Source organism: Micromys minutus (assembly GCF_963924665.1).
Source record: "Micromys minutus genome assembly, chromosome: 24".
NCBI lineage: Eukaryota > Metazoa > Chordata > Mammalia > Rodentia > Muridae > Micromys > Micromys minutus.
The window spans coordinates 49,858,573-49,873,825 of NC_137959.1; positions in this window are offsets into that span (position 1 = coordinate 49,858,573).

Here is a 15,253-nt window from a genome sequence, read left to right on the forward strand (position 1 = left end):
CTCCAAAAAGAGGTTCTTGAAAGAAGGAGATGTTAAAAAGATTGACAGTTGGCTTTTGAAAGTTACACTGAACACAGAAGAAAGTTAGGCTTGAGAAAGCCAACTCAGATTCTTGATCCAAGAATTTGCTGTGAGACTGCTCTGATGGCTTAGTAGGTAAAATGTTTGCCTTGGAAACAGAGAATGTGAGCTGATCCTCAGAACCCAGGCTAAAAACAAATAAAAGGCTGGGCATAGTGGATTGTGCCTATAATCTAAACACAAGGATAGGCAATATGATTTCTGGGTCTTTCTGGTCAACCTTCCTAGCCTATCTGGTAAGTTCCATACCATGATGCTGAGAGGGCTTGTCTGAAAAAACAAAATAAATGGGGTTAAAAACATCCCTCGGTAGCAGAATACTACAGCAATGTGGGAGACAGACAGGAAATGCCCAGAAGCTTTGAACATACCCAGTAGCAGACGATTAACAGATCCTACTTCAAACAAGGTAGAGAGAATAGATATCTGAGATTGTATTCAAGACTTCCATGCACATGACTTTAGCATGAAGATTCATTCACACACAAACTTATTACACATATACACATACAAACTAAAGACAAAAAAACTGGCAGCTACTGAGGAACATCATGGATACTCTCTGCCCTCCACACATATGCACACATGCTTGCACATACACACATGCACACTCACCATCACACACATATACCTGCATACCCACCAACACACTTCTATACATACAAATGCAAACACACACAAAGATTTGACTGCTTTAAACAGTGATTGGCACTAAAAGCATGTGAGAATGGGTTCTATCAGCCAAAGCCAGATGTGTTGCCACACACTTATATAAACCCAGCATTCAACTTCCAGCTGAGGCAGAAAAATTGCATACCTCCTTTCCTTTCTTTCCTTCCCTTCCCTTTCTTTTCCTTTTCCTCCATTCCCTTTCCTTTTCTTTCCTTTCCTTATTCTTCTCTTCTTTCCTTTCCTTTGTTTTCCTTTTCTTCCTCTTCTCTCATTTCCTTCTTTCCCACTACAAAGATAAATACTTATCCTTACTGATTGTCTGTACCATATTGTTAATGACTTGACACCCTATCTGAATATGAAAAAAATTAACCTCTCCCGAGGAAAAGAGATAGAGAGATGCATGGTTGAAACCCTGGAACTGTACTGCAGGATGTATACTCACTACCCGGAACCTCACATCCCAGATTTCCTGCTGTAACCCTCTTAATGGTATCAGAAGAGCCAGGCCATGGGGAGAACTTTGCAGGAACAGCAGCAACCAAATTAGGTCCTTGTGACTGTAGTCCTGTGCCTTCCCACCCTGCAGAATGTAGATGAGATAACAAGCACTTCTGAGACATGAGGTAAGTGAGAAAGTGATGTTGTAAACTCACAGGAGCACCTTTCCTCGGTGCAGCTTTGAAGGGAAAAGGGAAACTATGCAATTAATTTATAATCTCCTAAAGTAAAAGAATTTTAAGACTCAAGATGGATGAAATGTAAGAAATGACAGATGATGTTGTCCTCTGGTTTCCATATATATTCATGCATGCCTGCATGTGCATGAACACATATACACCCACATATAAACATACACAAGTATACCTGTGTGTACATGCTCAAGCACGAAAATACAGAGCAACCAAACTTTACTGACAGTTGGATAGGCTAGGCTCACAGATCTTCCTTATATTGCAGTTGCATCCCACAGTGATACAATCTATTCAAACACATGGAGGTTCTTTAAAATGCATTTCCATGGTGTTACGTCTTCCTCCAGTTCCTCTTTAGTGCCTCAGTCCTGTACTCACTCCATTGAGTGCTTATAGACTTCCCTCCTCCAGAGGCTAACTAAACAACCTCATAACAAAAGAAATCAAAATAATGTACCCCCAAATATAAACTATCTGACACCAGGTCATTTCACCTCTAAGTAAAGCAAATGTGCTTGAACATCAGCCAATTTAAAGATCTCCTCTTCCTTTTGAAATCACAGGTGAACTCTTTGATGATTTCTTTTCAAGGTATTCTTCTAGAGTACAGAATAGACACATGGTATTCCTGCTCCCCAGCCATGCTGATCACTAGCTGTTCTCACTCAGAACTTTTGTTTCTCCTATGATTGGCACTCTCTCCATGTGGCTCCATGACCTCCATCTCCCTCACTAGCCCCTGTTCCAGTGTCATCTCTTCAGAGACTTACTTTGTTCTCCATATCTGAAAAGCAATCCCATCATTGTTAAATCACCTCACTATCTGACCCCTTCCAATATTTTTTATTGCTCTTCTGATGGCCCCAAATCATCAAAATATTCAGACATGTACCCAACACACACTTCCAGCCCATATTGCCTTTTTCCTATGTGATACTGCCAGTACATGGGGCCTTGGGAACATGATACACAGAAACCAAGCAGATAGATAGCCTTAAGTTTTTGTTTTTAAGGAACTCTGTGATAAATGAGCATATAGACAAAAAATAAACCCATCCCAGCTCTTCCAGATAAGCCTAGCCACAGCTGGTCTTCTGATGTAGGATGTAGAGGAGTGTCTTAATCTCTGTTCTATTTCTTTGAAGAGACAACATGACCACAGTAATGCTTATCAAAGAAAGCATTTAATTGAGGGATTGGTTACAGTTTCAGAGGGTCAGTCAGTTATCATCATGTCCCTGAACAAGCAAGCAAGGCACTAGAACAGTAGCTGAGAGCTACATCTTAATCTGCAAGCAGAGAGGGAGAGAGAGAAGCCCACCCTCTCCCCAGTGACACATTTCCACCAATAAGGCCACAGTCCTAATCCTTCTAAGCCTATCACAGAGTTCCAATCTCTGGTGACTAAGCATTCAAATATATGAGCCTATAAGGAATGTTCTTATTAAAATCACCACAAGGAGGTGAAGGACCAAGAGTTCAAGGTCTTCCTTCCATACAATCAAGTTCTAGATCAAATTGAGGTATACAAGAACTTGTCTTAAAACATTGAAAACAGCTATCAGGCATAGAGAGAAAGCTTAGTGAGTAAAAAGTGCCATCAACCTTAGTAAGTTTCTGCTCCTCAGAACCCACAGTGAAAGCATGTACCTGTAATCTCAGCATTTCTATAGCAAGATAGGAGACAAAGATATGAGAACTGGTCAGAAGTTTCTGTGCCAGCCAGTCTATGGGCACCTAGCAGGGTAGAAACCCAAGAGAGATTCGATCTCACTGAATGCAGTAGCACATGCCTTGAATCCCAGCATTTGGCAGGCAGAAGCAAAAGTTTAAGTCTAGCCAAGTTTATACAGCAAGTTTCAAGCCACCCAAAGATGAATAGTGAGACCCTATCTCAAAAAGAATAAAGAGAAGGAGGAAGAGGAAGAGGTGGAGGAAAAAGGAGGTGGAGAAGAAGGGGAGAAGGAGAAGGGAGATTCTGTTTGTAGAAAGTAGAAAGAATCAACTACCACACGTTGTCCTCTGGCCTTCGTGTACACAACATGGCACACATGTGCCTTCCCTCACAAACACCCATCTTGCCAACAAACAATAAATACTAAATGAGTAAACTGAAAAAAAAATTAAATCTATGAAATTAGTGGCAGTGAATGAATGAACAATTCTGTATTTCACAGAAAAGCATCCTGCTTGTCCCAGGCAGACTCCCCGATTTTCCTCACGATTACCCATGTCTGAAAATTGAAGCTCTCTGCAAAGCACCTCTGGATAACTTGCTTTTAAATGACCTTTCAGTTGTGACTTCTGCCCAACAGACTCTTCTGGGTACTGTGGATATTTGCTGACAGTGCTTGACTGTGGATATCAAGTTAACACGCAGCTGCTCCAAAAGCTTGGCTAACAAAGTCCTGCCATATTTTCTTAATGGAACAAGGACTTCTGCATGGAAGAGGCACCCATTGGCACAGGAATGTGACTCAGGTAAGTAATCTGAACCAGAATTCAAGCAGGCAATGCTTTGTGCACCCTATTAGAAGTGTCCATTACCCACCCATTCCTGGGTCTACCGATTCATGTCAGCATGACACCCTGGTGTCATGAATGAGCTGGTGATGAATGATGATTGATGGCTGAGCACACCATCACTAGACCAGTGTATGAAGAACAATACACCATTCAGTATCAGCTATTTTCTGCAGGGTATAATTATAGTTATAAACCTGCCATTCCTCCCACCACATTAGAAAAATTATCTTCCCTGCACACTAGTGGCCTTAGGCCTTAAAGAATGAAGACTCTAAACCCATAAAATCCCTGCTACTTATAGAGGAATACAGATGGAAAGAGAGACCAAGTGACACCCTGCCCCATCACAGCAAGGTTGTAGCACCTCTTCCCAGTTAGACCAAAACTGGGGTGAACAGAAAGGTGAGGCTGCAAAGCTTCAGACAGAACTTTTAACTGATGGTAGGAGTGAGTTAAACTCTGCAGACATCAAACATTGTGTCCCTGTTCACTCTGCCCTTACACAGTCTAACATCCTAGAAGGCCAGCCTGTGACCTGGGGTGACCTACTTGGGAGCTGCTTTGGAGTGGATCCAACTCATTGTGTAGCTTAAGAACTCTGGGGTCATAGTGAGCTTAGAAAGCAACAGACACAAATAATACATAACAAAAAACTTTCCCACTTAAAAGGTAACCTCCAAAAACCATGCTGGGAGATTGTCAGTCAGTCAACTGCTTACCATGAGTTCTTGAGTTCTGCCATAACACCCACATTAAACAAAAAACAAACAAACAATTCCAGCACTGGAGAAGTAGAAACAGAAGGATCCCTGGGGCTTTCCTGCCAGCCAGCCACCTTAGCTGAATAGGTCCTAGTTAGAGATCCTGTCTCAAAATCAAAGTGAAGACTTCCAAGGAATAACTCCCAAGGTTGACCTCTGGCTTCCACAGACATACGTGAATGTACACAGGCACTGGAACATATAGAAAGAGGTAAGCCTAAAATAACCATTTTCTAGCTGCTAAGCACATAGAGTTCTCTGCAAAGCTGTCTTGTAAAATAAAACTCTGTCCTGGGCCCTGTGTGGTTGGTTTCTAAAGCCAATGTTAATGGTTGGTTAATTCTGAGAATATATCTTGAAGGTATATAGGCTGGGACACCATGCGGGATGACAGATGGGATCCTGTACCCTACGGAAAACTATGGCCACTTTGCAAATAGGTTGACATTGCATTCCATGGGCTTGAATCTGAGTCTTCAAGGAATGAACCTCCATGAGCCTTCAGCTAGTTAGTGTGGTTCAAAGAAGAGCCACCCTGTTAGGAGGGTCTCTGTCAGGAAAGAAGTAGGTGACAGGGTGGCCATCAAGAAGACTGCTTGAAGAACCTAAGAGCTGGAGGAAGTTGTTTCACAACCCTTTTTTTTTGGGGGGGGGGGGCTGGTAGCCTGTGAAGCTACTGATCCCCATGAACAAGTGTTCCATGTGCAAGGGAGCCCAGAGAGATGATAGGAATGAGTCTCTGAGAACCCCTAAACGTTTCTCTGTAAGAAAAGAGCTGAGGAAAACTAGCTAGGAAGATAGAGATGGCTGGATAGCATGGGGATCTGTGACCTCATCACCAGATGAGGGGAGAAGAGAAAGGAAACTAGAAAGGAAAGTCAAATGTTAGGTGAAGGCCTGAGGTTTTGGTTTTGCCTCAGAAATGAAAGACAGTACAATTAAATTACCATAGTTTCTAGGGCAATGCTGTTTTATTTATCAAAAGTTTGGAATAGTAGCCAGGTATAGTGAATCATACCTGTGTACTGGTTAGGCTACTGACTTGTATTTTGTTGTTTTTGTCAATTTGACATAAGTTCAGATCATCTCAATTAAGGAAAAGCCTTTACCAGATTGGCCTGAGGGCAAGCCTGTGGGGCATTTTCTTAATTAATGATTGACATGGGAGGATCCAGCCCACTGTAGGCTTTGCCCTTTCTGAGCAAATGATCTTGGGTTGTATAAAAAAGCAAGTTGAGCAGGCCATAGAGAGCAAACCAGAAGGTAGTACCCCTCTATGACTTGTTCTTCCATTCTTGCTTCTGGGTTTCTGCCTGGCTTGAGTTCCTGTTCTGACTTCCTTCCATGATGGACTATTACTTCAAGATATATCATATACATACACACACACACATACACACACACACACACACACACACACACACACACACTCACACACACACACATACACATACATGTGGTTTGAATATGCTTGGCCCAGGGAGTGGCACTATTAGGAGGTGTGATCTTGTTAGAGTAGATGTAGTCTTGTTGGATGAAGTGTGTCACTGTGAGGGAGGGCAATGAGACCCTCCTCCTAAACATGTGGGAGCCAGTCTTCTCCTAGAAGCCTTCACATGAAGATGGAGAACTCTCAACTCCTCTTACACCTACACCATGACTATCTGAATGCTGCCCTGTTCCCACCTTAATGATAATGGACTGAACCTCTGAACCTGTAAGCCAGCCCCAATTAAATGGTATCCTGATAAGAGTTGCCTTGGCCACAGTGTCTATTCACAGCAGTAAAACCCTAACTAAAATGTGTGTGTGTGTGTGTGTGTGTGTGTGTGTGTGTGTGTGTGTGTGTGTGTTTGTTTTGGTCATAGTGTTAATCTCCACAGTAGTATACAATTAGCACAACCTGTAATTGAGAGGTGGAGGCAGGAGGATCTTTGCAAGCTCAAAGCCAATGTCTTAGTTACTTCTTTATTGCTGTGAAGAAGCACCATGACCAAGGCAATTTATAAAATAAAGCCTTTAGATGGGAGCTTGCTTACAGTTTCAGAGGGTTAGTCCATAATCACGGTGAAGAGCAGGCAGGCAGGCAGGCATGGTGCTGGAGAAGAAACAGAGAGCCCACTGGAATGTCATAGGCTTTTAAAACCTCAAAGCCTACCCACAGTGACATATTTCCTTTGATGTGATATGCATCATGTCAGTGTTTCCTCACCAAAGGGTTCCACCAATGAGAGCATTCAAATATATGAGACTACGGTTGATAGTCTCACTCAAAGAAAGAAAACAAACGGAAAGAAAGAAAAGGTAAGGGGGTTATGTTTTTCTCCTTATGGTGGTGCATACCTGTAATTTCAGCACTTGGGAGATGGAGACAGAAAGATCAAGAATTCAAGGTTATTCTTGTCCACATAGCCAATTTGGGGCCAACCTAGACTACATGAGACCCTGTTTCAAAAACAAAAACTGTGATAAATACATTTCACCAAGTATTCTACTTTAGGAATTTATCCTATAACAAAAACAGATTTAACACATATTCAGATAATCACTGAGGCAAACAGGAAAACTGTCTAAATAATCTTTTTTGAAAAGAGCTAAAATAAATTATTACGGACACCAAGCATACAACCATTCAAACAGCAAGATGATCTCTATATATCGACAAGGGAAGACATTTAAGTTGGCCATCACATCTGAGAAACCATAGAGTGATATATACAACTACATTTGTGGATATATATATATATATATGTGTGTGTGTGTGTGTGTGTGTGTGTGTGTGTGTGTGTGTGTGTATGTATATATATATATATATATATATATATATATATATATATATATATTCGTTTAAGAATAACTCAAAAAGAATATACCAAATTCATTAGTAGCTATTTTGAGTATTATATATTATTTAAATTTCTTTTTAGAAAGTGTCTATTTTCACTCCAGTAGTCAAGAAAAGTATGTGTCTTTGGTTTTTTAACCAACTGTTCTAGAGAATAACTCATGTTCAGGCTTGGGGAAGAGACTGAATGTGGGCTCCAAGCACCTTACAGTGTGTGTGTTGTGTGGGTGGAGCTGCACGTGTTTTGTTTCAGTTGACTTGGCTTTTGAAACAACCCCAGGTTTCTCACTTAAGAAAAGAGAAAAATAACAGATAGCTCTCTGAAACCTTTGCTCAGTTTCATTAAGATCTAGTAAAGTCTTGGGCCCTGTAAGAATCCCGGACCCTGAATTTACTGGAAGGATACAGAGGTAGAGCAGGGCTGTGTCCTGAGCAGATTACTAGTAGAGGGAGGGACCAGAATGGCTAGGAGCAAAAGGGACCTAGCTGTGCACCTGGGATCCCTGTACTATCCCTGTGTGGGCTTTCACTGCTCTGGGGTTTCTTCTTATTCCTGTTTCTTATGTAGCTTCTCCTTTTCTGAGTCTCCCACTCCCTTCCCCTCCCCATTGAAGGAAGCCTGAGAGGCAGATCTCAGAAAGGGTCAGCAAATCTTCCCTTTGTTTTTGGCAGTTTGCAAAGGTCCACAGAAAACTTTTTAGTAGTGTCTCTGTTTCAGTTTCAATCTCAAGCCCTCGGAAGATGGGCCAATGAATTTTGGGCTGTTTAGTTTCTGCCTCCTAGTGAAAGATCTAACCTCCAGGTCACAGGTACCATATGAGAGAAACTAGCCATTGTTGATCATTTTAAAATTATACTCTGATGTTAGCAAGTGCTTTTAATCTTTCCTTCCAAATTCTTTCCACATCAGCCATCTTCCTGAAACAAGTCACAAGGGTATATGACCAGTTTTAATGTTCTGTCTTGCTTTTGATAAATCATAAGAGAATCCACCTGGGGTGATTTGAAAGAAAATGGTCCCCACAGGCCCATAAGGAGTGGTCCTATTAGGAAGAGGGCTTTGTTGGAGTAGGTGTGGCCTTGTTTGGAGGATGTGCATCATTAAGGAGCAGACTTTGAGGTCTTGCATGCTTAAGCCACAGACAAGTCTGGCAGTCTCTTCCGGCTGCCTCTGAATCCAGATGTAGAATTCTCTGCTACCTCTGCAGCACCATGCCTGCCAGTGGGCCATGTTTTCCACCATTACAATAATTAACTACACCCCTAAAACTGTGAGTCAGCCTTAATTAAATGTTTTGTTATTGTTGTAAGAATTGCTGTGGTCAAGGTGCCTCTTCACAGCAATAAAACTCTAAGGGTATTTTATGTCAGGGACTGATTTCATGGAGCAAACCTGAATCAGTCTCACACTATGTATAAACATAGAGAGGCCTGCTTTCCTGTGCAAGACATCCCACAAGCTACTCATGAAACTGATTTCTTAGCTTGTTGAAGGTAGGAAGACTTAGTAAATATCACTAGTATCCAAGACTATTGCCACTTCATCCTTATTAGTGTACTTGTAAAGTTAAAGTTAAATGGTTGGGGATGTGGCTCAGTTGATAGAGTTACCAAACCTGGACAAGCCCTGGCTTCTGTCCCCTGTACCTTATAAACCAAGTGTAATCCCTCATACCTGTAATCCAGAACTCTGCTAGGAAGAGGGGAGAAAATCAGGACTCCAAAAGCATTCTTTGCTACAAAGAGTTCCCAACCCCATGAGCTATATGAGATACTACCTCAGAAAAAAAAGTAGAAACTACATATTTAATGAAAGAGGATGTTGTTGCCTTCCATGTAAAATTTTGCATCAAATGTAATCATTAGAACACAGGTGGTGGTATTCTGTTTCTAAATAGAGTTAGCAATAGTCACCAAAAATGGCTTATTACATTCTTTTGTTAATAAGTGAAAATAATAACTATCATCATACAGATTTAATTTGCACAGACATTGCAAACGCCTCTGAGTTATTGCAGGGTATTCATTGGGATGGAAGTAGGCACAATATTTTTAATTTATAATAAAATCCCGCATCATGTGCTTTTCAAAAATTATGATTGCATGTGAGTACTTTAAACGATCCTTTCTAGGAATCGTCTTCAGCATTTTCGTCCTCAATAAGTAAATAATAAATTAGACTAGACCCAGCACTAATTGGTTGCCAAGACTCATTTTTGTAAAGATCACTTTGGAGTTGTAGATGTTCATAAGAAGACTAATTGCTAAGAGGTTTAAATTATGATTATTATGATTTAATTGTTCATAACAATTTCCCTTTAGAATTATTTTTTCCAAGTCATTTATTTCACTTTACCAAATGACCTTTTTAAGAAATTCTATAATCAGCATACTTTGTCAAGGCAAAATAGGAAATGTGAAGATACGGAGCTGAACTGGCACAGCCATGTTTTACCTGTCCCTTCTCCTTATCCCCTTCCGCCTCCCCTGCTCCCCCTCCTCCACTTCTTTTCCTCAAGCTCTACCATCCCCCTTCCTTTATTGTTTTATTTTCTCCATCACTCTTCCCATTCCTCTATTTCTTTTCATCCCTCCATACTCCTGCCCTTGCCCTGAAGTCATTAATTTTACTAAAACAACTCAAAAGAGAAAGATGAAAATAAAAAATAAAAACAAATACCCACCTTACTTCCCTCTTACTTTAGGTCTACGTGAGTGGGAAACATGTGTTAAAATGGTATTGGCAGTAGGTGCAAGGTACAGACACAACTCTTTGCATCTGCCAACAGCCTGACTTCTTGCTTTACTCTTAGGGACATGACTTCGTAAAGCTGGTGTCTTGACTTGGCTACAGAAAAAGTTTCTGGTAAGTTAGGGACAAAGCAGTCATTTTTAGTAGAAGGGTTAAGAAAAGGAAGAGGCACTTAAGAAAGGTGTAAGGCATACCCAAGAGAATGGGTGTAGTTCTCTCGAAGGACACTCACCACAAATTGTCTTCACAGCAGCCATGTGTCCTGTTTTTTAATGGGTTCTGACTAGTCTATATGACAACATGTTTTGAGCCTATGAGAAGAATGGTGGAAAGGTTTGTTATCAAGGTGACAAGGTATTTCTCCTTTGGTTGCTCTTGTCAGGATATTTTGTCATAGCAAGAAAAATAATAATCAAGAGATATATCTTTAAGGGTTTTTTAAAGATTATTTCTAGGATGTGTGTGATGGATGGAAGGAACACATTCATACCACAAAGCATGTTTGGAGGTAAGAGAACAATTTTGGACTTTGCTCTTTCCTTCCGTCTTTACACGGTTTCCAGGAACTGAACTCAGATCATCAGATTTTACAGCATGCCCCTTTACCCACTAAGCAATTTTGCTGACCTCTCTCTTTACATTTCTTTTGCAAATGTCCTTATTTTCTCTTAAGCACAGCATTTTTGCCTTTCATCTCCCTTATTGGCAATCTTTAAGAGTCCTAAAGGCTGTTCCGCTCTGTAAAGGACAATATAACGTTTCCTTTCTGTATACTGCTTGCTACCAAATGTGTCAATCATCAAAACATGGAATCGATATAAAAACATGGCCTTGTCTGAGTTTTCAATCCTAGTGTTAGATAGCTAAGCCAGGCTTTACAGTGGGCTTAGATGTCAGTGAGCATAGACCTATACTTCATAATAAGCTGTGGACTCCTCCTGTTTCTCTAGTAAAACCTTTGTTTTAAGGAAAGTTTCATAGCTGCCACCAACTACTAGAATTTAAACTATTACATGAAAGGGAAAAGTTGGGAGAACCAGGGTTTTGCTGAGGCCCACTAGGGGAAAGTTCTGGCCACATCTGACCCAGGGTGAAGACTTGATTTTCTAAACTTCCTAAAATATGATGTATTATTGTCTTCTCTCTAAAAAGAGAGGGAGGCCACTCCTCACAAAATGACTATAGCTGATGACATTTTACAGAAGTGGGTGGAATAATCATCTTTTAATGGGGATAATGTGCTTATGTGCTTTGAAAGCCCCTTCTTTACACACACACGCACACACACACACACTTGTGTGAGCACAAAATAATTTTTTTTCTTTTTTCTGGTTCTGTTTTTTTTTTTTGTTTGTTTGTTTTTTTTTTTAATCCTAAGCCTGCTTGCCCTCAGACTGAGTGGGCACTCTCATTTTTGTCTGAAGAATCCCTCCCTCGTGATGGTCACGTTGCTTACAGACTTATCGCTAATTCAACAAAAAAAAGTAACTTTCTTCCTCTTCTGCATCTCTGTCTCACCAGCTACTGGGATTTACATCTTACTTACCCTGCTTTTTCTCTCTCAAACTTATAAGATGGTCCCAAGCTTCCTTCTAAGTCTGTTTTTAAATTATTTTATATATATAAAAAAGCTAAGGATCCACCAAGGGAATCTTGATTCCTTGATAACACTAGAAAGATCCTGAGGAATGTAACAAAAGGGGAATGGAACAAGATTTACCTACATATGATCAAAGGCAGTATTCTCCAGTGACCAAAGCTGAGTGTACTTAAATATAAATTTAATATCAACAATAGTGTCAAACTTACCTATGCAACAGAAACCAAGGGAAAGGTTTATCAGGATTCTTATTCTTATTGTTTGTCTGAGACAGGGTCTTGCTATGTAGCCAGGGTGTCTGGGAGGTCTTGATGCCCCCTGTTTCTATCTTTCAGGTACTGAGAATATAGGCATCAAGCCTAGCATAGAATTCTTTTTTAAAATCAAGTTTTATCTTGACAACTGGCCTTCCTGTGACATAAGAGATAAGTGGTCATGTGGGCCAGGGAGATGGCTCAGTGGTTAAGAGCATTTCCTGCTCTTGGCACAACACTGGAGTTCCACTTCCCCCACCCAGGGCAGGTAACTCAGGATATCCCAACACTTTCTTTTGACTTCTGTGGTCACCAGTGCTCATATCTGACCTTAGAGCGCATGCACTCTTCTTTGCTCTCTCTGTTGCCATAATAAACATCATAGCCAAAGCAACCTTGGGAAGAAAGGGTTTTGGTTGTTGTTTTGGTTTTAATCACACAGGTTCATTATAATCTATCACTGAAGAGAGCCAATGCTAGAACTTATGGAAATGGTTGAACCAGAAACCTCAGAGGAATGCTGCTTACTAGCTTGCTCTTTGGATCACAGTCAGCTTCCTTTCTTATACATCCCAAGCCTATCTACGTAGGAGTGATGCTGTATGGGTTAGACCTTCCTACATCAATTAGTAATCAAGAAAATGCCCTACAAACATGACCACAAGCCAATCTGTTGAAAGCAATTCCTCAATTAAGGTTAACTCTTCTTAGGGGTATCAACTTGACAGCTAAGGCTGTGAAAGACAGTCCATCCCTGGTCAACTCTGACAGGCAAACACATCACATTAAACCAGAACTTTTTCTTTCTTATTTGTACCCGGCATCTCATGTTAGTATCATAATATAAAATGCAGTCTAATTTTTATAAATTCCCTCAATCTTTAAAATGATCAACACTTTAAAAGTCAAAGGTCTCTTTTAAGGTCTAAAAGAGATTTCTTATTTCTTATTAAAGAACACATTCTTATTCCAAAACAAGATAGGGAAGAAAGGGCACAGTAACAATAAAAATCAAACCAAAACAAAAACTCAGCAGTGTAAAAAGCTGTGTCCAGTATCTGAGGCTCACTTATGATCTGGCTCTGAAAAACCTGGACATACCTTCAGTTTCTCTAACTCTGTAATCCACAGCACACATAGCCTGTCTCGGAGGGTCAGGCCTGCTTCATTCCATACCTGCATCTGTCCTTGGCAGATGGTCCGTAGTCCTGGCATCTCCAATATCCTGAAGTCTATCGGTGTACCTTCACCAATGGCTTCTCCCTTGAGTCTCTGGCCCTGCCACACAGAGCCAAGCCTTAGCTTCTCTCCATAACCTCTTCAGTACTGCAGCTTTCATGCCACCCAAACAAGTACCATGTGGGCTCTTATGTATTAACAAGTTCAGCTGCCAGTTTAAGATACTGCCTGGGTTCCTTCTGAGCTACCAGCTTCTGTGTGCTGACCCTGAGGCAATACTCAATGGAAGATTTTGCCTCCATGACGTTGGTGTTGTAATCTCAGCTGAATTTTCAGACAAGGTTAATAAGCATCCATTTTCCCAGCTTCAGTCTCGCAGATTCTTAATCAAAAATATCAAACAGCACCCCTGTAGTCTTCCCTCTGAAGCTTCACAGGGCAGGCTCTCCACTGTCCGCACTTCTTTCCAAATTCTCATCTTCAAAGTTACCACAGAACAACCCATTAAGCTCTGAGCACTCAGTGGCTTTTTCAGCCCAAAGCTCCAAATCCCTCCAGTCCTACCAACATGGCCACTCATCTACCTTCGACAGCAGGTCACTATTGAACTGTAGCCTCTGGGTCTGGGAGATCGCTCGGTCAGTCAAGTGATTATCGGAGTGCAATCCCAGTGGTGAGGAGGAAGAGACAAGGGGAGCATGCTCAGGGCTCACTGGAAGCCAGTGTAGCTGAAACAGTAAAATCCAAGTCAGTGAAAAACCCCATTTCAAAAAACAAAGCGGAAGGCCAGTAAGTGGTTCAACAGATAAAGGCATATGCTGCCAAGTCCGATGACCTGAGTTTGATCCCTGGAACCCACAACGTGGAAGGAGAGAACCAACCCCTATAAGTTGTCCTCTGACCCCACATGTGTGCCACCATGGCACATGTATACCCACATGCTCACTGCTCACATAACAAGTGAAAAAACAGATATAAAAAATACTTTTAAAACTGTTAAAAATATAAAGTAGAAAATAATTAAGGAAGTCAGCTGATGTCAGCTTCTGGACTCCACATTCATGGATATCCATGTGCACACACAGTGGCAAGTACTTGTGAACACACACACACACACACACACACACACAGGAAATAGCCAATAAAAGTGTAATCAGGCTGTGTGTATAAGGTGAAACATAGATGAATTTCATGAGTATGCCTCGATTTTATTCTTAAAACCTTTTAAAATGAGCAAATGTTACAAAAAAATTAACAAAATCAAAACCAAATAAACAAACCAAACACACTCACACATACACACACACACTCAAAGCAAAACAACAAAAACAAAATGCTTTGCTATCTGCATTAGCCCCAGACAGTGGGAAAAAGGACAAGGCCTTTAGAAGGTGAGCAGATGGTGAAAATGGAGTCCTCTTGGTGAGATTCTTGTCCTCATGTAGAGATCTAGAGAGAGATCACTTTATCTGCCCTCCGTGGATACAAGTAGAATGTGGTTTCTGCAAACAAAAGAACAAACCATGCTGTACCCCAGTCCTAGAACTATAGTTTGTAGAACCATGAGAACGAATATGGTTGTTTCAGCCACACAACCTATAGAATCAGATATCACAACTGCATTTAACAGGTGTGGTGGCTACACTTTGAAATTATGCAACCAGCCAGGTGTGCTCATATCTGTGATTTCAGCCATCAGGATGCTGAGGCTGGAGGACTGCCATAAGTCAAGGTCACTCTGGCTACATACTGAGTTTCAGGCCAGCTTGGGCTAAATAGTGAATCCCAGTTCATCCTGGACTATTGTGAACCCTAGTCTCACAAAAACAACAACAGCAAAAATAAATAAATAAATAAAATAACAAACCAAATAATCATCATGTGCCCA